Source organism: Saccopteryx leptura, chromosome 1, assembly GCF_036850995.1.
Source record: "Saccopteryx leptura isolate mSacLep1 chromosome 1, mSacLep1_pri_phased_curated, whole genome shotgun sequence".
Classification (NCBI taxonomy): domain Eukaryota; kingdom Metazoa; phylum Chordata; class Mammalia; order Chiroptera; family Emballonuridae; genus Saccopteryx; species Saccopteryx leptura.
Window position 1 is genome coordinate 47,876,811 of NC_089503.1, and position 22,771 is coordinate 47,899,581.

Sequence of the window (22,771 nt, forward strand, 5' to 3'; positions counted from 1 at the left end):
GAGTCTGACCTGACTGCACCAGGAGTATCCGCTGTGGGCAGCTAGATGGGTCATCTGAAGGTTTATGACAACAAGCAATAGGATCTGCCACTACCAGGGACCTTTCAAAGATCAGCGCTGGACGGATCATCTCAGCATCAGGAGCAGAAAGCTCTGAGTAAAAGGTTCAAGGAATTAATTATTTAGTGTGCATGACCCAGTTCCGGGAGGTGAGGCTGGGTGAGAAGAGAACTCACCAGTTCCTTATCGTGGCAAGAAATTCAAATACTTCACGGTGTAGTGTTCCCTTGCTGCCAAAGCAGATCCATTTATGGTTAAGTGTGGCCAAAAGAAAAAAAAAAAAGTAAAGAAAAAGAAAAGCCAAAGTTCACTCATTCAACAAATATTTATTGAGCTGCTCTTATGTCCTACACCCTCCAGGGATTTCCACGGGGTTGGAGCACAGCAAAGTAGGAAGAGAACTGAATTTATAAACAGGAGGCCTGAGCTGGGCCCATCTTCAGGCCTGAGGCATCTACCTCACCCCGGCAGCTGAAGTCAAGTCTCCCTCCTGTGAAATGGGAGTCAATCTGCCTGCCTTATTAGGAGTTGAAATGATCTTTACAAATGTAAACTGCAACATAAACCTAAAGTGTAAACAAATAATAATATAACACTACACACTTTCCCTGCCCTAGAAGTTTAGAGCCTGGTCATGTTTTGAAAAATAACCCAAGGTACCTATTAGGGAAACATCCCATTCTCTATAATTTGGGCAAATTGTATGTTTCAACCTGCCAGTTGGGAGGGAACCTGCGATCGGCCCTGCAGTCTGCAAGCCCGAGAAGGGGCAGAATAAAAGCGGAAAGAGCAGCCAGCACCTACCTGACCTGGATCAAACCTGGGCTGAGAAAATGGCCCAGGGGAACCCCCAAATTCAAAGGGGGAGAGAGGTCAAGTGGAGGTATAGTCGCTTGAGCCCTGTGGCAGGGGGGAGACCAAGCAGAAGTGTGGTCGCTTGAGCCCTGTGGCAAGGGGGAGACCAAGCAGAAGTGTGGTCGCTTGAGCCCTGTGGCAGGGGGGAGACCAAGCAGAAGTGTGGTCGCTTGAGCCCTGTGGCAAGGGGGAGACCAAGCAGAAGTGTGGTCGCTTGAGCCCTGTGGCAAGGGGAAGACCAAGCAGAAGTGTGGTCGCTTGAGCCCTACAGGGACAAGTCATCCAGAAATGCACACACTTCACCCCCCACACACACTTCAGACCGTGATGGGATTCACTGGCCGTTGCCCGACCCTCCTCTGTGGACGTGTTTGCACTCTGTGTTTCTCCAGGGGACAGGAGGATGCTCAGGCCACCGCAGACTAGCTAAGCAGTATCTCTTTGCTCAGACACTAAGGATCAGAATTATTAGAGCAGTTCTCCCCTTGGTCCAGTCAACCCCTTCTTATTCTGCTGGTCAGGATTCCCAACATGGACTCCTCTCCCCATGGCTCCTCGGTGCCCACCAGGCCAGCCTCTAAATGCCCAGACATGCTCACTGCTGTCCCTCCCCTGAGGTCACCATAGGCTCCAACCTCTTGGGTTGGACCCTGAGTTGAAAGAACACTGAAATTATGAAGAGGAGCCCTGAGCTGTGTCCCATCTCAGCCCTTAAGCAACTACTTACTCTGGGCAGGCACCCCTCACCCTCACCCTGTTCTCTCCTTCCTCCTTCCACCAAGAGGCTGCCCTGGTCTCACATCTCCAGGGAGACTCCTGGAGCACAGGGCCAGCACTATGCAGGGTGCTCATTCAGTCCTCCACCTTTCTGTCAATGCGGAATGATGGTCCCAAAACGCTCTCTGATGGCTGCATTTGGACGGGAGGCAGAGGAGGAGGAGAAATGGAAAGGATGCTAGCCTAGAAGTCCAGCGCCTACATTCCAATTCTCCGTTTGGCACCAGTTAGTTACGTAATCTTGAGAAAGTATCTTCAGGCCAGGCCTCAGTTTCCCTATCCAGTAATAAGAGGCTTGCTCTAAATTATCTCTTGGGTTCTCTCTAATTATGAAATTTGGTATTACAGAAACCAGACTAGCTTGGACCACAGGAGATGTGGGTCCTGGTCCTTATTAGGCTCCAGCCTGGAGCCAGTTTGCTGGCTGCCCAGACCTCAGTCCCCATGCCTACAAAGTAAACGAGAACGATGTGACCACCCCAGGGTGTGAGGCTCCCACGATACACTAAGATAGAACTTTGTCATCTGTAGCCCTGAAGACACCTCAGGCTTTGAACTCTTGGAGTCAGCAAACATCTGTTGACCCCTGCCACACACGCCCAGAACTGTACCACCTGGCTGGGGCTGCTCAGCTCAGGCAGGAAGGTTGGAGGACACGTGTTTGGTACCTAAGGTCTAAGCCAAGTGCTATGGGAGTATAGAGGAGAACAGACACCAGCGTTGCCTGAGGGAGGGAGGGAAGCTTCTCAGAGGGAACAGCATGTCCCAGATGCACAGATCTATCTGTTCCAGGAGCTGGTGGACTGGAGCCAAAGCAGATAAAGAGGGGAGGCAGAAAATAAGCCTGGAACCTGAGGCTGAGGCCTGACTGGAGGAGGCCTTGGAGGCCAGCAGTGGAGTGCTGGGCAGACAGGTCTTCGAGAAAGGTCTCTGGCCGCATTGTAGAGGACAGAACAGGGGCCGAATGGAGCCAGAGAGAACAGTGGGCGACTATGCAAAAAATACGTCATTATTGATTTCTCTGCCTATACCTTAGCTTTCTAGACCCTAAGACCCCACGGACCTGCGGAACCCACATAAAGATATAACCAGGCTTGTTCTCCTCAGAATGAAACCCAAGCAGAGGAAGATGCTGCAATCACATTTCCAGATCTTGGACAAATGGTCCACAGTGTTCTGCAGGCACTCCCTACAGAAGCTGCCCGGCCAGATTCTTGCCTCGGCTGCACTCGGGGCCAGCAGGAGACTGAAGCATCACCAGAGCTGGGACCAGAGTCAGGACAGCTGGGCTGCTGGTCTTACTGAGGGAAAGAGGGGGCAGAGCTCCCACCCTCCCAAAGACCCCTGAGTTAGACAGGCCTTTCCTGTTGCCAAACACATCTCAGTCCCTATCTCTGTCTCTCCCCTTCCCCTGCAACGTGAGGGTGCTGGGCACAGGTGGAGGCAAAGACAGAGAACTTTCACTAGGCTCCAATGGTTCTCAACCTGTGGGTCGCGACCCCGGCGGGGTCGAACGACCAAACCACAGGGGTCGCCTAAAGCCATCGGATTTGGCTTTAGGCGACCCCTGTGGTTTGGTCGTTCGACCCCGCCGGGGTCGCGACCCACAGGTTGAGAACCGCTGCTAGCCATTCTACGGGGCTTGCTGAATGAGTGCAAGTGCCCCGACACTTACCAAAGCCTGAAGCCAGCTCCCCAAGGGCTACCCAAAGACACAATAAAAGGGATCCACCACTGTGACTTACCTGATTCTTAGGCATCTCGGTGACTAACGTAGCTTCCTTCCAGGACCAGCCGCGCCCCGATTGCCATGTTCCTTTAAAAACAAGAGTCCGACAATGAATGTTACTTTATCTCACACCACAGCCTCCTATCTTCTCCCTGACAAGAGGGACCACAGGCTTGTGCACTTTGCCCCTTAGTAACACTTTACCCAGCAGGAGGAAAGGGACAGAGAATTTCTCTGTGCTCTCAGTCCTCCATGTGAAGAAAGGAATTGTGAGATGGTCAAACAAATCCTCCCGCCTGCCACTGTCTGGGCACCCGAAAGCCTTACCACACCTCTACACAAAGGCTTGCCGAGAAGGTCGGATGGGTCTGGAAAACACGTGCTTTATTAGGCACTTTAGAAGAAACAGGAAACGCCAGGATTTCTAAGCTTCGGACATGATTAAAGTGAATCAAGCTGATGTAAATGCCTCATAACAAGTCACCAATGTGAAATGTGTCCCAGTCCCTAAGGTGGAAAGCCACAGGGCTAAACTGGAAGTTATAAAAGTGGGCCATCTGATCCGTGCCTGAGTTTCCTAAACTATTACTCCGGCTTCCGCCGACCACCCAAACGATTTGGTTACATCTACTGCTTCTGCAGAAAATGCCTCTGCCCCTGAGTGGAAAATGGAGCCCAGAGTTACTGGGCATTTCTAAGGGATGACTTTCACACTTCTAAATTTGTCAGAAAAGAGGTAGCCTTGAGAAGACAAAAGCTAACACAGGTGTGCAATTTGAGATCTGCAACACTCTATGGATGCACACGCTCTTGTTCCGCAGAGCAGAAGGCCCACGAGATCACAGAAGCACACAAGTATTCCAAGACAAAGATCTGCATGTAGAGCCTGGAGGCTGGATCTCACTGTGCAGAACTCTCAGCCTACTCATGGGAGAGAAGCTACTACTTACTGAGCACTGGCCGTGCACGGAACGAGCACTGTTAGAGACTAGGCCTGCTTTGTCTCAGTGGCTCCTCAGGGACAGGGACAGGGACAGGCTTGGAGAGCAGAAAGTCCCATAGCATGGCAGTACTGAAGCCCGGGTCCGGCTGACCCATGCTCCTCGTCTCTCCCACCACCAGGTGACAGGTGCGCCTGTGCTGTTGTGATGGGCCTGCACACCCAGTGAGTGGCCTGGCAAGGCTTCAAGGGCAGCCACGTGGGCAGATGCTGCCATCCTCTCTGTCATCATCATCATTATCAAGCCACACCTCCCCAGCCGATGGCAGTTAACAAACAGGCTGGCCCGCCTTGGCCACATTCCATCAGCCTGAGCTGCAGGCTCTGTGCAGTCGTCTGAAGCCAGAAGTCAGAGAGGCTGAGAGCTCTACTTCTCTGCCCCCTGCTTCTCAAGGGAAGCTTCTGAGTACAGTGGGTGGGGAAGATGGGCATCCTGGCAAAGGTTTCTACCACTGGTCTCAGCAGGCTTGAGAACTGGGGACCTCCCCAAGCTCCCTAGATCTCCGGAACAGAAGCCCCTACCCACCCAGGCACATTGCTGAGACTGGCAGCAGGGAAGTGCGGGCCCTCTGAGGTCCTACTTGGGTTGTCTGCATGCTGGGTGCAGGTGGGCACTGCTGGACCAGCCTGCAAAGGCTTTCCCCAGTCAGGTTCCCACTCAGGCCTGTGCACACTGATCTAGCCACTCCAAGTACCAACTTGGACCCTCTCTCTGACCAATAGCCAAGTGCTTTGAGCTTCCTTTAATTCCACTAACCCAGAAGGTCCTCGAGCCCAGTACCATCCCTCCCCTGGAGGAGCCTCAGTTTCCTCATCTATAAAATGAGAAGCTTGACCTAATTGGTAATTTCCTCACCAAGAACCCCTTCTAGCTGCCCCTCTCCATGGACCCTGACTTTTAGAGACATCTACAAAGCAAGTCAGTCCTTTGAAGAAAGGAGGGGGATTAATCCACATGATAGATGGTTAGCCCAGCAATCACTGAGTCAGGTAGTCACAGAGGGGGAAACTGAGGCACAGTACCGTCAGGTGCCTCCTTTCCTAGAGACTCAGTCAGCACTGACCACAGCCATGAAATGTGTCATCAGCACAGAGGGAGAAGGATACTAACACTATTAATAAGTGAGAATACTACTAACTTTTATTGAGGGCTTACTTTGTGCCAGACAGTATTCTAAGCTCTTTACCTGTAAATAATTAATCTCATCTTTACAATCAACCCTATTTTACCTACCAGGAAGATGAAGCACAGAGCGGTTAAGTAATTTGTCCAAGGCCTGCGACTCACAGTGGAGTTGGCCTGAGTCAATGTCTGTGCTCACTCCCGGACACAATGTTTTATTTTGTCATCAATCAGAATAAACAAGCCTCCTCTTGGGCATGCCATCAAGCCAGTCCCAAGCAAAGGAGCAAGAGGTCTCCAGGCCCCTGTAGGCCTGACTTAGGTGGTGCAGGAAAGGTTTCCTGGGAGCTTGAGTGGCCTCACGAATGTCGAGGACTGTAAGAGCAATTCAGGGACCTTCCTCTCTGCTGTTTTCCAAGCCTAGCTCTATACAGGTGAGGTCTTCTCTAAAGGACCTCAAGAGCTTGGAACAGAGCCTGGCACCTACTAGGCACTCCATCAATATTTGGTGAATGAGGGAATGAAGAAATCTGGAGCTTAGCCTGACCAGGCAGTGGCACAGTGTATAGAGCGTCAGACTGGGAAGCAGAGGACCCAGATTCAAAACCCAGAGGTTGCCAGCTAGAGCACGGGCTCAACCAGCTTGAGCCTGGAGTTGCTGGCTTGAGTGTGGGATCATAGACATTACCCAATGGTCGCTGGCTTGAGCCCAAAGGTCATTGGCTTGAAGCCCAAGGTCACTGGCTTGAGCTCAAGGTCACTGGCTTGAGCAAGGGGTCACTTGCTCTGCTGGAGCCTCCCTATCAAGGCACATATGAGAAAGCAATCAATGAACAACTAAGGTGCCGCAACAAAGAATTGATTCTTCTCATCTCTCTCCCTTCCTGTCTGTTTGTCCCTATCTGTCTCTGACTCTCCCTCTGTCACTGTCAAAAAAAAAAAAAAGAAAAGAAAAAGAAAGAAATTCAGAGTTTAGGGACACTGAAGGCTTATGCAGGACTTTTTGGTGCAAGTTAACAATGCCAGCTCATAACCACCATGCCGGCCCCTCGGCAGCATGCACCAAGCAGGCGTCTCCACACCACAAGCCCCAACAGAGGATGAAGGTGCAGTGCTGCACCAGGTCTGCTCTTCATCCCAGGCACCAGGGGTCTGAGTGCAGAAGCTACCCACTGGAGTGGTCCTGAGCTCAGGCCCTGGAATCAGGCAAACCTGGTTTCCTATCCCAACTTTGTCACTTTAAATAAGTCAGGTGACCCCTGGCAAGTTACATCATCTACATGAGCCTCAACTTTTTTTTTTTTTTTTTTTTTTAAAGAGAGGAGAGAGAGAAAGAGGAAGAGAAGAGGGAAGCAGCAACTCATAGTAGTTTCTTCTCTTATGTGCCTTGACCGGGCAAGCCCAGGGTTCAAACAAGCAACCTCAGCGTTCCAGGTCAAAGCTTTATCCACTGCGGCCCCGCAGGTCAGGCCTCAGTTTCTTATCTAGTAGTAGGGATAAGGTTAGTGCCTACTCCATAGGGCTGTTCTGAAGATGAAATGGCATAATGCTCCAAAGGACACAGCCCAGTGTGTCATTCAGGGTATGTGCTTAGAGCTGACATCTGTTCTTATTGTCTGCATCAGAGTGGGTGGTTAAGAGTACATCTGGAGTCCTCTGACTGGGTTCAATCCCAGGCCTCCTACAAGCTGTTATGTGGCCTTGGACAAATTACTTAACTGCTCTGTGCTTCATCTTCCTGGTATGTAAAATAGGGTTGATTGTAAAGATGAGATTAATTATTTACAGGTAAAGAGCTTAGAATACTGTCTGGCACAAAGTAAGCCCTCAATAAAAGTTAGTAGTATTCTCACTTATTAATAGTGTTACTATCCTTCTCCCTTTGTTCTGATAACAGATTTCATGCCATCTTCTACTCCCCAAAGAGGCGGGCATGGGACTCAAGAGAGGTTCATCATAGCATCTTTCCTTCTGGGCCACATTCATGGGTACAGAGGGTGTGCATGTGCTCCAAGCTGGGGAAAGTTCCAATGTGATAAACCATAGGAAAGCCCTAGTCCTTGTGGGGTAGGGGGAGGGTGGTGGAGCCGCCTGCCACAACAGGCCACGGAGCAGAGGACACTGCTCCGGGGATGCCGAGGCCCCCTGTTCTCTTCCTGGGGCTAAATTCTGCAGCGCCTCCTTTGAGTCTGTGAGCCTCCTTTAGAACGTTCCATGGCACTCCATTTTTCCTTAAGCTTATTCAAGTTGGGTTCCTGTCACTTGAAATCAAAAGAGTCCTGACCAACAACAGCACTCGATGACTGGCTGCTCTCTCATCATAAACCCCACCTAGGAAAATGCCAGCCGCACACTCTGTGCGACCCAGGCAGCCAGGGACAAGCACACGCGTGCGGCAGGCACCTCTACAGACTGAAGTGAAGGTGAGCACCTCAGTCCCACGATCCCTGGCTCGAACCCAGCCTCAGGTGTGTGTGCCCTGCCCGGAGGATTAGGAAAGGGGGAGGAGAGAAAGGAGACCAGAGCTGATATTCATTGAGTTCACGGTGGCCCAGGGGGAAATCCCATGGAAGGAGCGTAGGGAAGGGAAGAGAAATTACCTTGTCTGAGCCCTTCAACGCGTGTCAGACTCTTTCACTGATACTGTCTCATCTCACCTTCAGCACAGCCCTGGGAGCTAGACGCTCAACCAGCTCATTTTCTAGTTGAGAAACTGAGGCTCAGAGCCCAACACCTGGTCTGCTTGTCATGTTGCCTTCTCAGCATACTCTGGTCCCTGAGCTTGAGGCCTCCTCCTCACACAGGCACACCTGCTGCCACTCACTGTGCTCAGACCCCCCCCCCCAGGGGAAACGGGGACATGCTGCTGCCCCTTCATTCACGGCAGGCCTTCCACCCCGCCTGGGACAGGCTGCAGAGGAGAGCGGCTGCCTTCAGGGGCGGACGGGACTGGCCGCACTGTGGACACCCACAGTCCCTCCTTGGGCATGTTTCTTCCTCTGCACATTGGTTATTTTAATCTTCAAGAGGCTCAGTGTGATGTAATGGCTTTTATCCATAGCTTTAACTGGTTAGGCCCATCAGAATCCCATGGAGAGATTTTTCTTGGGGTGGGGGGGTGTTTCTTCTTATTTGTTTGTTTTGTTTTTCTTGGCAACTTTACCAAAAGATTCTTACTTAACAGGTACAACTACAATGCCTGACACATAGCACTGTGCCAAACACTATTATCTAGGCTTTGCTTTGCCTCATTTTCTCCCCACCTTTTGGGCCACCCCAAAGATAGTCTATTCCTGTACCTCAAGGCCTTCTAACAGCACCCTCTCAATTTCCTCCAAGAGAAGGAGCTCTCCCTTCAGATGTGTTTTAAAGGGTTTGAGAGAAACAAACAGAAACGAACCTCTGACCTGGTAACAGAACAACCAGCCACACTGATTGCCTTGCCTTCTCCTGCAACATTAGCCATGGGGACACAGGAATGCATGTACACAGCCATCTTCTTCCACACGTCCCCAGGGGCCACACCAAGGTCTGCAGGACACTGCAGACACAACCCTCAGCTGGTACAAAAGGAGGGTCAGCCAGAGAAGAAAGTGACAGCTTCCAGCATTTGCTGGAGGAAAATTGGAAACCATGATCTGAAATGATGTGCAAGCCACCCTGACAGCAATCATGTGGAGAGCAGCCACCCTTGGCACGCACCTGTGGGCTGCACCTGTGGGCTGCACCTGTGCAGGGCGCAGGGAGTTCAGTCAGCCATTCCAAAGAGGCCTCGCCCATTGACACCGCCCCCCCATTCCGCTCTCGGGGGCACACACAAGGCCACACACTGCCCAGAGCCTGCCCGCCAGCTAGCGGCTTTTCTCTTTGTTTCCCAGCAACTGGGTTCAGGCCGAGGCTGCCCGTCACCAGGGATTATCCAGACAGGTATTTCCCTCACTTTTCTTTTTCTTTTTATAACTTTATGCTCTGCTGTTTAAAAATAAATAAAGAAATAAAGAGGAAACTGGCTGGTTTCCCCGCGGGGTAGGATTTGCTGTCACACTCCCTGGCTGGGTGCGAAGCGACGCGGGAGCCCTGCTGTTGGGCACTGCCGGCGTTGGAGCGGTATGCGTGCGCTGGCCCGCACTGCCCGGTGTTGGAGCGGTATGCGTGCGCTGGCCCGCACTGCCCGGTGTTGGAGCGGTATGCGTGCGCTGGCCCGCACTGCCCGGTGTTGGAGCGGTATGCGTGCGCTGGCGGGGATCCTGCGCAAGCTGGCTCAGCTTGCAATCTGAAAGGGGACGGGACGCTCAAGGGGCCCCATTTCCTGCCCCCCTCCTGACCCATTTACCCTTAAACCAGCCAGGAAAGATCATTCACTAAGCATCTGCTGAGTGTCCTGACTAGGACTGGGGAGAACACCAAGAGGCCTGGGGAACAGAGGCCTGGTCCCGGCAGCAGAGGCAGCGAGGAGCGTGCTGCCTCGGGCCGGCCGGCCAGCACCTGGGCGGGACGACCAGCCTCGCTGCCTCCACCGCCCAGACACCTTGGATGAGTCGTGTCAGCAGCACTGAGGCTCATCCGCTCCCCTTTGGGGGATGATGTCTACCTTATAAAGCCGGGCTGTGGATTAAATAAGACAATACACATCAAAGAATAATCACGACTGGCATTTAGCAGTTTACTCTGAGCTAGGAACTGCGTGCTGAGTGCACTGCGTGGATTATTTCAGCAGGTCCTCACGTCCTCCCTGAGAGGTAGAGGAGGGAGGCAGCCCTCCAGGTCAAATGAGGCAACTGAGACTCAGAGAAATCAAAGCGCCTAGCCAAAGTCAGAGCTAGAAAGGACACCCCAGCCCGTCAGACTCCACCGTGCTGGTCTCTGCTCTACGGCCTGTTGCCTGGTAGGTGCTCAAAACATGTTACATAACAGGTAAATGCCGAGCCAGGGGCTGCTGGCTCTCCACCTGGAGGCATATGGAGAGAAGAGGGGGCTGGGGCTGAGAGTTTAGGAAGCAGGAAGGGCTGACTCTCAGTCTGACAGGGTAACGCTGGATAAAGGCTAAAGAAAAGGAAAGCACTGCACACTGAAAAAACAAAACAAAACAAAGAAAGAAGTGGATGGCCCAGGCAAGTGGGCAAAGAATGGCAGTAGAGCCAGGCCAGGCTGGAGGAGGAGAGAAGGGGCACTGGCCTGAGTGAGCCACTGTCGTGGCAGCTTTCTTGCCCACACCCAGAGACACTACTGTGTCTGCTCATGGGGTTATACAATAACCATGGAGGAAACTGAGAACCATGACTGTAAAGGTCCAAGAGCCCCTATCTCCCCACAGGAGGCCAAGAACCCAACTGGATGAGCAGAGGTTTCTGCCAGCTTCTAGTGTGCACTGCTGTGCTGACATGCCAGGCCCACATTCTAGCCCAAGCTCTGGGATGCCAGGGATCTCCATGCTGTCCTATGCACATAGTATCACCACCATCGCCCTGGCATTCAAGGTTCGGTGGGGGGGGCGGGGGTTAAAAATGAGGCCTTAGAACAGGGGTCCCCAAACTTTTTACACAGGGGGCCAGTTCACTGTCCCTCAGACCATTGGAGGGCCAGACTATAAAAAAAAAAACAACTATGAACAAATCCCTATGCACACTGCACAGATCTTATTTTAAAGTAAAAAAAAACGGGAACAAATACAATATTTAAAATAAAGAACAAGTAAATTTAAATCAACAAACTGACCAGTATTTCAATGGGAACTATGCTCCTCTCACTGACCACCAATGAAAGAAGTGCCCCTTCCGAAAGTGCGGCGGGGCTGGATAAATGGCCTCAGGGGGCCGCATGTGGCCCGCGGGCCGTAGTTTGGGGACCCCTGCCTTAGAACATAAGCTCCTCATAGCCAGGTCCCTGTCTCACAGGACTCCACATCCCCCCACCTGCTGGGACACTACAGGTACTTCCTCAGTGACCTCCTGTTGGGCTGAACCACACAGAAGATCCTTCTATTTAAGGAACTACTCTGGAGTTGGATAAGTGGGGATCAATGCTGGTTCTGCAGCCTCAGTGGAAGGATCATTTGCCCGTTTGCCTCCTGGAGAGGAAGTGTCTGTCCCTGCACCCTGCAGTCTCTGCACCCCCAACCCGCATCTCTGCTTTGGCCCCCCAGCAGCTCCCTGCACCCTGGACGTGGTTCTGGGCCCCACACCTAGCACCTGCCCGTCCTGCTGGGGGAGGTGTGGATGCTAGCCCCCTCCAGCTCCAACTGCAGGTTTCCCCGGCGTACCACTGTGTTCAGGCACTGCTCCAAATGCATAAAGCTGTACGTGCTGTCTCTACTGCCCACCCAGCTCAGAGCACAGAGTCCCAGTTTGGTCTCAGACCCACAGAGAAGGGAAAATGCGAGTGGAGCTGATTTAAGCAACTCCGATCATTGGCTCAGTTCAAGCCCACCATCATGTGCCTCTTTTGGAAGTAGCAGGGCCTGGAGGAGGGAGGAGGATAAAAGCAGAACTGCATAAAGGTCTGTGGGTCACATGGGCTCCTCCCAACCTTCTGCAGAAGGAGGACAAAGAGGAAATGATGAGAAGGCTTTGGCAAGATGGTCGATCTGAGCCCCCATACCCCTGCGTCCTGGATGGACACGGGGGTACCTGTTTCGTTACCTTCCACTGGCCAGTCTGTGGGCAAATGACTTAATTCTGGTTTTCTTTTGCCCTGCTGTAACCACAGCACCTAGAACAGGTTCTGGCACACAGTAAGAATCATAAATACCTGCTGAATGAATGAATGAATGAATGAATGAATGAGTAGGCATTTAAAATGCCTGAGAAGGAAATGTCCAAACAGAACAATCATGGGGGAAGGGCTGGCATGCCTCTGGCCTCCCTCTCTGCCCCTGAGGACGTATCTAGAGGACAGGCTGGAGATGCCCAGATTAAACTGTCTGGAGGCCAAACCTCTCCTGCCCGTCCACGCTAGGGGTTTCAACAAGAGTTCCCCATGAGACCCTGGGCCCTTATCCTCCCAAATCTGTCCTGAACTTTCTCTCTCTCTTTCTCACTTGCTTTGTCCTATTGGAGGCTGTCCTTCAATGTCATAACGAAGGCTGGGCAGACAGGTCTGAAAGTCATCTCCCAGCCTCAGCTCCTTCTATCCACTTTCAACCTAGAGATGATCCCTGCTTCCTCCTACATATCCATCTGCCCTTCAACTACCCTTCCAGATTCAGATCAAATGCACCCTTCTACTCCTCCTCCCCCTCCCCCTCTTCATTCACCAGGAAGATTTCCAGGTCCTCTTTCAGCCCCCCGAAAACATTCCCCTTAGCCAATGCTCTCTTCACGAGTAATATGGAAATCAGTCATGAACTAACTTGTGACGCTTTCTATGACTGAGCTGAACTGTTACTAAAATCTGTTACTTTTTTTTTTTTAATACATGTGTCTTATTTACCCAAGTATAGTGTGAATACTTTGGGGGGAAAGACTGGGTCTTAGCCATATTGTCATCTCCATAGCACCGGGCCTAGAGCACACAGGAGGTGCTCAATGTATGCTTCTCAATTAACTGCCCAAAGTAAACAAGCCACCTTCTAAATCAGGTCACTTCCTCAACTGTAGATACCTGGACTGGCTTTCCCATATGCCCTGAATTTTTTCTTTGGGGCCTGCTCTGATCTTGGTTAACCACAAACCCAGTCATGGGCTTGTGTTTTCAAAGGCTGTTAGAGCCATTCTAACGGCACTGCCCTGTGCTGGGTAGACTGGGAATTGAATAACCTGTCAGGTCCCCCAGGTCTGGAAAAGAAAGTACAGTACAAAGTTGTTCTGGGCAGACCCAGACATCCAGTGTTTTAATTTCCTTAAATGCTGGAGTTCAACAGAGAGTAAAAAAAAAAAAACCCATGGTGTAAGTTTTAGGTATACCAGCTCTAAGTAAAGTGAGATTATCACCAAAGGTAGCAAAATCTCAAGTTACTTCTGAGCTCCAGAGAGATGAGTCAGGGAGCAGAGAGGAAACCCTGCTCACGGCAGACCCCCCACGTGTGCAGTCCCACGGAGGCTAGCGGAGGTCTCCTGTGTCCCCACCGCCAGGTCAGTGGCTGGGACTGGCCCTGTTCACAACTGAGAACTGAGGTCCATGTGGCAGCAGGAGGCAGAGCGGTGACTCAACTAGGTGAGTCATACTCTTTCCACCGTGCGCCAATCAGGACTCCCAGATTATCTACGCTTTTTAAAATTTTGAATAGGAAATACATTCGCTGGGTTCAAAAATTATAAAGCACAGAAGTGCACAGGAAATATGTCCCTCCTGCCTTGGCCCTGGCTACCCAATCTGTCCCCACTCTGAACCAGGTTACCACTGGTATCAGTTGCTTGTGTCTCATCCCTGATGCTGTTTATGTACATACACACAGATACAAATATGCATGCTTTCCTTCACATATGCACCTTTCTCTGGGACCTGCTTTTGTCTGCTAAAGAAATGCACTTGGAACAGAGAGGGAGATGGAGTGTCTACATGACAAGAAAAGAGGTGTGTCTGTGTGGCAGGCCCATGAAACAAAGGGAGGGGAATAATTCCAGAGAACACGTGTGAAGGGAGAACTGAGGCATAAAGGTAAAAAGCCAGTGTGAACACCACTGGTCTGCTGCTGACCCGATCCCGGGCCGACCGGAGAGGAGCTCTGGTGGTTGGGAGTGGGGGGGTGGGGGGGGGGGGTGGACCACCCTGACAGCTGCAGAAGCCCCACTGGCTACAAGCTCTGCCTGGCCTCCCTGAGCACTTCATCTTTCAGAAGAGAGAAGAAGCACCTCTAGAAACAGAACAACTCACCGAATTCCCACAGCAATGGCCGAATGGCCAGGAGGACACAGGAACTGCAGAGGAAAAGCAATCATTTCCTCTGAAATTTGTGAGACCAAGAAGGGGAAGTTGGTGCCCAGGCTGGGAGAATAGAAGGGCTCTGGGATGTGAGATTAAGGAAGTAAATGATTCAGACTCTCTGAAATGCAACTCTAGCTATGCAGTTGGGAGGGGAATGGGAGGTGTGAGCAGCAGGGAGATGGAAGGGAAGGCAGGAGGAGGAGGAGGAGGAGGAGGAGGAGGAGGAGGAGGAGGAGGAGGAGGAGGATCTTTTAGGAAGTGGGCAACTCACCGTAATGGTTGAAAACTGAACTCAAGGATGAGCTGAGTAGATTCTAATTCAGCCTTTCCCCCTTCCAGACATGAAATTTTGAGCAAGTCAGTTAAACCCTCTGAGCTTTAATTCCCTTATCAATAAGTGGGAATAATGACAATATATACCTCATGGGGTTGACACAATAATTAAATAAGTTATATTTACAAAGCCCTTATCCCAGCCTTGGCTCACTGCAACTGCTCTATCAGTGGTACAGAACAGACGTGTGGTTGCACAGGAAAGTCCCGTTTAAAAACCTAGCCTCCCTGACCGGGGGTAGCACAGTGGATAGGGCATCAACCTGAAATGCTGAGGTCCCAGGTTTGAAACCCTGAGGTTGTCAGCTTGAGTGCAGGGTTGCTGGCTTGAGTGCAAGATCATCAACATGATACCATGGTCGCTGGCTTCAGCCCAAAAGTCACTGGATTGAGCAAGGGGTCACTGGCTTGGCTTGAGCTCCCCAGTCAAGCACATTATGAGAAGCAGTCAATGAACAACTAAAATAAAGCAACTATTAGTTGATGCTTCTCATCTCTCTTCCTTTCTCTCCCTCTCTCTCTCTCTCTCTCTCTCTCTCTCTCTCTCTCTATATATATATATATATATATATATATATATATATATATATATATATATGGCCTGCCTCATCCCCAAGAGAAGGATGTCTAACCAAAGAAGCCCCTGAGACAGTGACACAAGGCTCATCCCAGAGCGTCAGCCCGAGGAAGCAGGCCAGGGACCAGCTGAGGCTGTACAACATGCCCCAGGGGACAGGAAGGTTTGGAGGTGGGAGGTTGTCTTGAGTCAAGTGGTCCAGAGGCATAAAGGGTCCTGGGAAATTGAGCCTCAGCTTCCACACTGCGCATCCTGGCCACTGTCAAAAAGAGCTATTTTTAGACTGACAAGTAAAGGTCCAACACTGGGATGAGACTAGAAGCTGAGATGGGGGAGGAGCTTGATTCTTAAAACAGAATATTGAGATACTTTCAATGCCTTCAAGTCCCCTGTGTCAGAGGAGTGGAAACTCTTGCTGATGAGACCACTGAACTGCCCACTGCGTCTCTGTGGGCAGCCCGGGACAACTGAAAGCAGTTGGGGTGCTTTCCCAGAGTGAGCCGATTAAAGATCATGTCACCGCAGGGGAGGCCTCTCTCCCGATAAGCATTTTATCAGTGATTTGGATGATGCTATGGAAGGCACATTTCAACAGCATCCTGAGAGAGCTCAACAGAACAGGAATATTGCACTGAAATTAACAAGTTGAAATTTAACAGAAATGATTGTTCTGAATCAGATGGGAACAAAAGAGTGGCTCTGCATTTAAATTCTTTTTTTTTTTTTTCAAGTGAGAGTATGGAAGATACAGACACAGACTCCTGTATGTGCCCCGACAGGGATCTACCCACAACTCCCGTCTGTGGCCAATGCTCTGCCCATCTGGGGCTGCTGGCAATGAGGTTATTTTTAACGTCTGAGGTCCCACCAGCGCCTAGGGCCAACACGCTCAAAACAAGCCATGGCTGCAGGAGAGGGAAGGGGAGAGAGAGAGAAAAAAAAAGAGAAAGAGAGGGAGGAGGGGGAGGAGTGAAGAAGCAAATGGTCACTTCTCCTGTGTGCCCTGACGGAAATCAAACACGGGACTTCCACATGCCGGGCCGACGCTCTATTGCCAGGACCTGCATTTAAATTCTAAAGCCACACACATTTCTAGGCCAGGAGAGAGGCAGATTATTAACACCATATGTTAAAAAGACCTCGTCAGCAAGAATGTCAGCAAAAATGGTGTGTTATAGCTGCCAGAAAAGCTGGTGTAATCTTCAGCTGCATTAAGAGGAGTAGAATGACCTGAACTAGGGAGGTGATAGCTCCTTTCCTTGCTGTGGTCACACCACAAATGCCATATATGACTCAGTCATTGTCCTCACTCCATCAGACTCTGGACAAACTGGAGTCTGTTCAGAAAGGAACTCAGGGAAGGCAGAAAGACCTGAGCCTGCATGATAAACTGTTAATCTGGAAGAAGATGCAGGAGAGAAAAAAAGGACTGTCTTTGAATAACATATTTCACTCATGAGAAGATACAACGTTTCTCAATTGTAAAACGTCTGAAGGCAGAATAGATCTCCTAACCCCCTAGAATCTCTCAGTCTCTCCGGGCCAGGATGCAGCCGTGGCACAGCTGTCACTGCCTCATTTTCATTGTCATACGGAAATTTGACTGTTGATATATCTAGACAACTGCTACCCTTCCAGGAGCTAAAATATTTAAGGACCATTTAAAGAAGGAATGTGAGTCCAAGTTGTCAACCAAAAAACCTCCCTTGAAACCTTCTGATAGAAGTCAAGAAAACGGCATCATCAAAACTTACAGAATGAGATCAGAAGTTAGAAAAAATAAATCCAGAGACAATAGAGATTAAGAAAGATATAATTATATTACCAGAATAAAATAATATATATAAAAATAAAATCACATTGGTGACTCTGAGTCAAAAAGTGATCGGAAGACTTGGATTCTGGCCTGATCAGTGGTGGCACAGTAGATAGAGCGCTAAGGTCCCAGGTTCAAATCCCTGAGGTTGCTGGCTTGAGCACAGGCTCAACCAGCTTGAGTGCAGGATCATTGACATAATCCCAAGGTGGCTAAATTGAGACCAAAGTCACTGGTTTGAGAAAGGAGTCACTGGCTTGCCTTGATCCCCCCACTCCCCCCATCAAGGCACGTATGAGAAGCAATCAATGAACAAATAAAGTGCCGCAACTATGAGTTGATGTTTATCTCTCTCTTCCTGTCTCTGTCTCTCTCTCTCAAAAAAAAGACTTGGATTCTGAAAGTGAAAAAGGTTTTAAAATACCATAACCAATTTATTTTCCTTTTTATGGATGTGCAGAAGTGATATGGAAAGAAAACATATGTCTAAACCCTAGAAGAATTTTTTCAGTAAATATAAAATAAAAATTTTAAGCAAGGTATGGTTCCACAGTTGAATTGGATGGAAGTGTTTTTTCTTTCTTACAAATAAAATAATGATACATCTTCTAATTGATGGCATCAGATTCAATTTTTAAAAACAGTATCTGAAGAGCTGTCATGTGGAAAAGAGATAAAAGAGATTAGACTCATCCTCTATGACTTCAAGGCGGCAGAACTGGAAACAAATACCAGAAGCCATGGGAGCCAACAGGGAGGTGACAGAAGGAGCCATCCAGAGACGGAATGGGTCGCCTCCAATGGGCAGACCCAGCTGGAACTGCTCTGTGTTCCAAGGTCTGACTGAAAAGACCTCTCATGAAGAGAAAGGCACCCTGTTTTCTTTGTTGAACATAGAGGGGCTGTGACTGAGCCATTCTCTTAAAAGTCACTAGTTAGGGTTAAAACCCATTTAGGAAACAGTGCCAAATGGGAGGCTTGAGGCCAATGGGTACCCTGCCCACATCTGTGCTCTAAGCCTCCTGGGGGTCAATTCAGGGAAAGGCTAGAGGGGGAGAGGCTACCTATGTGCCAAGCACTGAGTCAGGAATGCCATGCAAATTGCCCCCATTTAATCCTCACAGACACCCTGAGAGATAAGGAGGATCACTCCCATCTCACAGAGGAGGAACTTGAGGCTTACAGAAAGTAGATGTCTTGCCCGAGCTTTTATAGTCAGTTTGAAAGCCCTAATCGGTCTATATCAACATGCTTCAAATAAAAGAAACTCCAGAAGTCTTGACTGGCAGAATGAATGGTGTGATCGATTGATAAATCAATCAATAAACCAACTTCGTCTCATTTTGCTAGGACTGATTCTAGGAGAACAAAGAAAAAGGAAAGCTGTTCAGTACCCTGCCCAGACTCCATCAGTAGCTCCCACAGGCACTAAACTCATGACATTTGCAGGAGCAATTTATTCCATTAGAGAAAGCAAGGGTGTTTCCGAGACATCTATAGCAGAAAACAGGTGCCAGCAGCCCTGCTCAAATGTCAAAGCCACAGGCATACTAGGTTGCCATGCCGCCCACCTGCCAGGTTAACATGGGTGCACACGAAAGCTGAGCTCAGCTTTTGTCCCCTTTCCATGGCCAGAATGTCCACAGGCCTAGGGAAAAGGCTGGGATACAGTCAACTCCCCCTCCCCCAAAGTGTGCCAGCTGCCTGGTGACATCAAGGCCAGCCCTGGTCCACCAGCACGCTCAAGCCTCCTTCTACTGGGGAAGCAAACTCAAAGTGTTCCAGCTGCCTGGTGACATCGAGTCCAGCCCTGGTCCACCAGCACGCTCAAGCCTCCTTCTACTGGGGAAGCAAACTCAAAGTGTGCCAGCTGCCTGGTGACATCGAGTCCAGCCCTGGTCCACCAGCATGCTCAAGCCTCCTTCTACTGGGGAAGCAAACTCAAAGTGTACACCAGAGACCCAGCGCAGGACCCACCTTCGGAGATGTTCAGGTGCTTATGAGTCCACAGAAGGGAGAACCAGTCATTTCAGGTCGTGGCCCACAGTGCTTGGAGCATCACCAATTATAACAAAGAAGGAGGGTCACCTCTGTTTCTGCTCCGTTGCAGCTTTGGTGAGGGTCTCATCCACATGCAGGCAGGTAACACCTGCTTGCTATTTATTTATTTATTTATTTATTTATTTATTTATTTATTTAAAGAGAGAGAGATGGAGGAAGGACAGGACAAACGGGGATAGACAGACAAGGCAGGAAAAGTGAGAAGCATTAACTCATAGTTAAGGCACCTTAGTTATTCGTTGATTGCTTTCTCATATGTTCCTTGACCGGGGGGGGGGGGTCCAGCCAACCCAGGGACCCGTTGTTCAAGCCAGCGACCATGGAGTCATGTCTATAATCCCATGCTCAAGATACCAACCCACACTCAAGCTGGTGAGCCTGCACTCAAGCCAGATGAGCCTGCGCTCAAGCTGGAGATCTCGGGGCTTCGAACCTGGGTCTTCTGCGTTCCAGGCCAATGCTCTATCCACTGCGCCACTGCCTGGTCAGGCTTTTGGGGGGCCGAGGTAACATCTGCTCTTGATCTAGGGGTAACCACCCCCACAAGGGCTCAGCACCTGACTCCCTATTCATTCCTCCGAAATTGACCTTGAGGAAGGGGAATGATCAGCACACAGGGCTCAGCCTGCAGCCCGAGATGGAAAGTGGGGCAGTAAACAACCACAGAGGACAGGGCTGCCAAAGCTCAGAGCAGGCACACTTGGTGGCACAGAAAGTGACAGATGTCTCATATTCTAAGACCCTAACTGAGGAGTTCCAAAAGGGTCTGTTCTCCTAAACTGAAAGACAGGACTGCCTAGGTGACACCCTTCACAGAAGGCTGTGGGGCAAAACCAGCACACAGACCAGGCCTTAAGTGGCCCAGCCTCAGCTGCTCCCCTCCCCCCATCCCCCACTCCACTCACACTCCTCGGTCCTGACAAACAGCTTCCGCCTGGTCAGTGTACACACCAAAGCATGGAGGGCCGTGCAGACCTCCTGACAGATCCCTCGCCCCTGACTCCTCCACAGGCCGATCTGCCTGAAGGATAGCTCTGACCATCCCTCTCCAATGGCTTCCCACTACCTGCTGGGTGAGGGTCGTGTCCCCATCCCTAGCACTCAGGGCCGGCCTGATTCCAGCCTCGGCTTCTCTAGGTTCCCTAAGCAGCCCTCACATTTCTACCATGTGGCACCCCAAACATACCTTCTCTTTCCTACATCTCAGCCTCTGGAAATCCTGCCTATTTTCTATGTTCCTTCTCAATGACCAAGTGCCACCTCCTCCAGAAAGTCCCCCTTGGTTCCCCACAGTGTACAACTCTCCAAAGCACATTCCATTCTCTGTCTTGATGTGCAGGCATTCGTGAGCTTATCTAATGTACCTCCCTCAATGAGTTAGGTGATCTCCATTGCTGTCATCCATGGCAGTGTCCCCAGCATCAAAACTGCTGTGCATTGTTAGCTACGGAGCCTTGGCCAGTGCTCCATGCCTGCCCTGAGAGCACCCCATTTACAATCTTTCAGATGCCCTCCTCCACCTCTTCCCAGATGACCCATCCCCCATTCTCTCAAGGTGCAGCTCTCAGCTGACAGCTAATCAGAGATACACTAATCTCTGCCTTCCTTCCCAGTTGAATTATAGACACACACACACACACACACACACACACACACACAGGCCTTCTGGAGACAAGGGCTGAAAACAAAAGTAGGAATTTTAGACCCCAAGGCTCTGGGGAAGTATTTTTGATAAGTAAAGATCTTGCACCAATTGGTTGTACAAACCAGTGCTACAAGTGAGCACATCCTAAATTCAAAGAATGGGAGAGCAGTTGGGGGGTGAGGGACTCTGTCCTTCAAAAGGGAAGGCCGACTGCTAGCAGAGCAGCTGGAGGCAGATCGCAGCTCCACAGCCTGGCAGAAATGGTGGACGGAACACAGACTTGACTCAGACCTGGCTGGAGGACCTTGAGCAAGAAACTGCACCTCCCACTCCTCTGCCCAGTATCAAGCCTCAGTTTCCCCAAAGGTAAAGCAAGGTGGCAAGAGTGAGATCTAGATGATCCCAATGGGTCCTTCCTATCTGACATCTCAAGAGTGTGAATCATGGCTGCCACCTCTTCCTCCCTCCCAGGAGGTCAGTATCATTTGAAAGTACTCTAGTTCCCCTCCCTCCTTACCTTGAGCCTCCCTGAGTCCAAAGGGAAAGGAACCACCAAAGATCTCCCAGCCAATCAGCAGGCAGCAGGCAGACGGTGGTCTCTCTCACCACAGGTAGAAGGCAGGGGCAGAAGTGGGGGAAGGTACTGGTTTCTATGGACACAGAAATGCTACTCTCATTCACACCATCTGTCCCAGCCCATAAAAAAATAAAAATAAAAAAAAAAACAGTCAGCTGGTTGCCTTTGCTTCTCTGACCTACCTTTTTAAGAGATCACAGCTGCCTGCCAAATTTAAGTGCTGCCCTAAAAGCAGGACATATAAGGTCTCTCCATTTGGATCTGAAGGCTTTCAAAATGGGTAGAGAGCAAGAGGGATAAAGACTGACACTTGGAGGCAATCTAGGCTGCATTGTGTGGCCATGCCAATGAAAGATTTTTAAAAAACAGCTTCTCTTCTTTCAGGCTGAAGATAAAGATGAAGTTTCAGCAATAAACAGACATCTGCTAGGAGCCTCTGAAACTGTTACAACATAAACACCGAGAGACAGCCTAAACAGCCCCGAGTCCTCTGCAGGCGGCCAGCAGCCTCCTGCTCACCACCGGGGGTGGGAGGGGAGAGGGCCGAGGGACGGAGGAGAAGGGAAGGATGGGGGCTCCCCACACACTGAAGGAGGTAATGGGGGAGAGTTCGACTTGGCAGGAATTAGAGAACAGGCTGCCTTCTGCAAAGGAATAAAAGCGCAGGACCCACTGAGAAGGTTTCCAGGAAGCCATCCAGAGGACTCCATGCCAATGTCATTCATTCTGAAAATGGGTCACTCCTCAGAAGTAGAAAAAAAAAACACCTGACATTATGGAGTGCCTGCCTATACAGGGCACTTCACAAGTACGTTAATTTCATCTCCAGCCCTTGAGGTAGGTATAGTAAATACTGCCTCTTCACAGCCTGAAATACTAGGTTCATTGTCTTGCCCAAAGCAACATGGCCAGGATTTGAATCCAGGTCTCTCTCAGCACATTGTCTGTTACTCAATATACCCACAAATCTAACACAAAGATATTTAAGAGAAGGGTGACAAAGTAGGGTAATAGTTGAGCTTCGGCTAATTCAAGTAACTACTGATACTGATTCTCAGCCACCCTCTGGGCGCTGTGGTGTCACATCCTGATTGCTTCCTAAGAGACGTGAAGAGGAGCAAAGGGGGACGCAGGCACAAAGATACGCCTAGACTCTGGAAGGATCCACAGGGGCTCGGGGGCAGCAGAAACCACTGGGGAAGAGAACTGAAGACTGGAGAACAGAGGAAGAAGAAGATTTACTTTTCATTGAATTCCCTTTGTGCTTATTTTACATGCGTCCATGTGTTGTGTACGGGGATGAGGACCACGCTACTGTGTCGGGGGTGAGTACCATGCTTCTATGCATGTGTATGG

The 22,771-nt window shown here is 50.3% G+C and overlaps 1 protein-coding gene across 6 annotated transcripts in view; it reads right to left on the bottom strand.

Moving 5' to 3' along the window:
• Window positions 1–22,771, bottom strand: part of MICAL2 (microtubule associated monooxygenase, calponin and LIM domain containing 2) — a 219,692-nt gene that overhangs the window by 189,117 nt on the left and 7,804 nt on the right. For all 6 annotated transcript variants that reach the window (XM_066365593.1, XM_066365566.1, XM_066365558.1 and 3 more), the window contains exon 2: window positions 3,438–3,508. The gene's annotated coding sequence lies outside the window, so the exon portion shown is untranslated. The remainder of the gene's footprint in view (window positions 1–3,437; window positions 3,509–22,771) is intronic.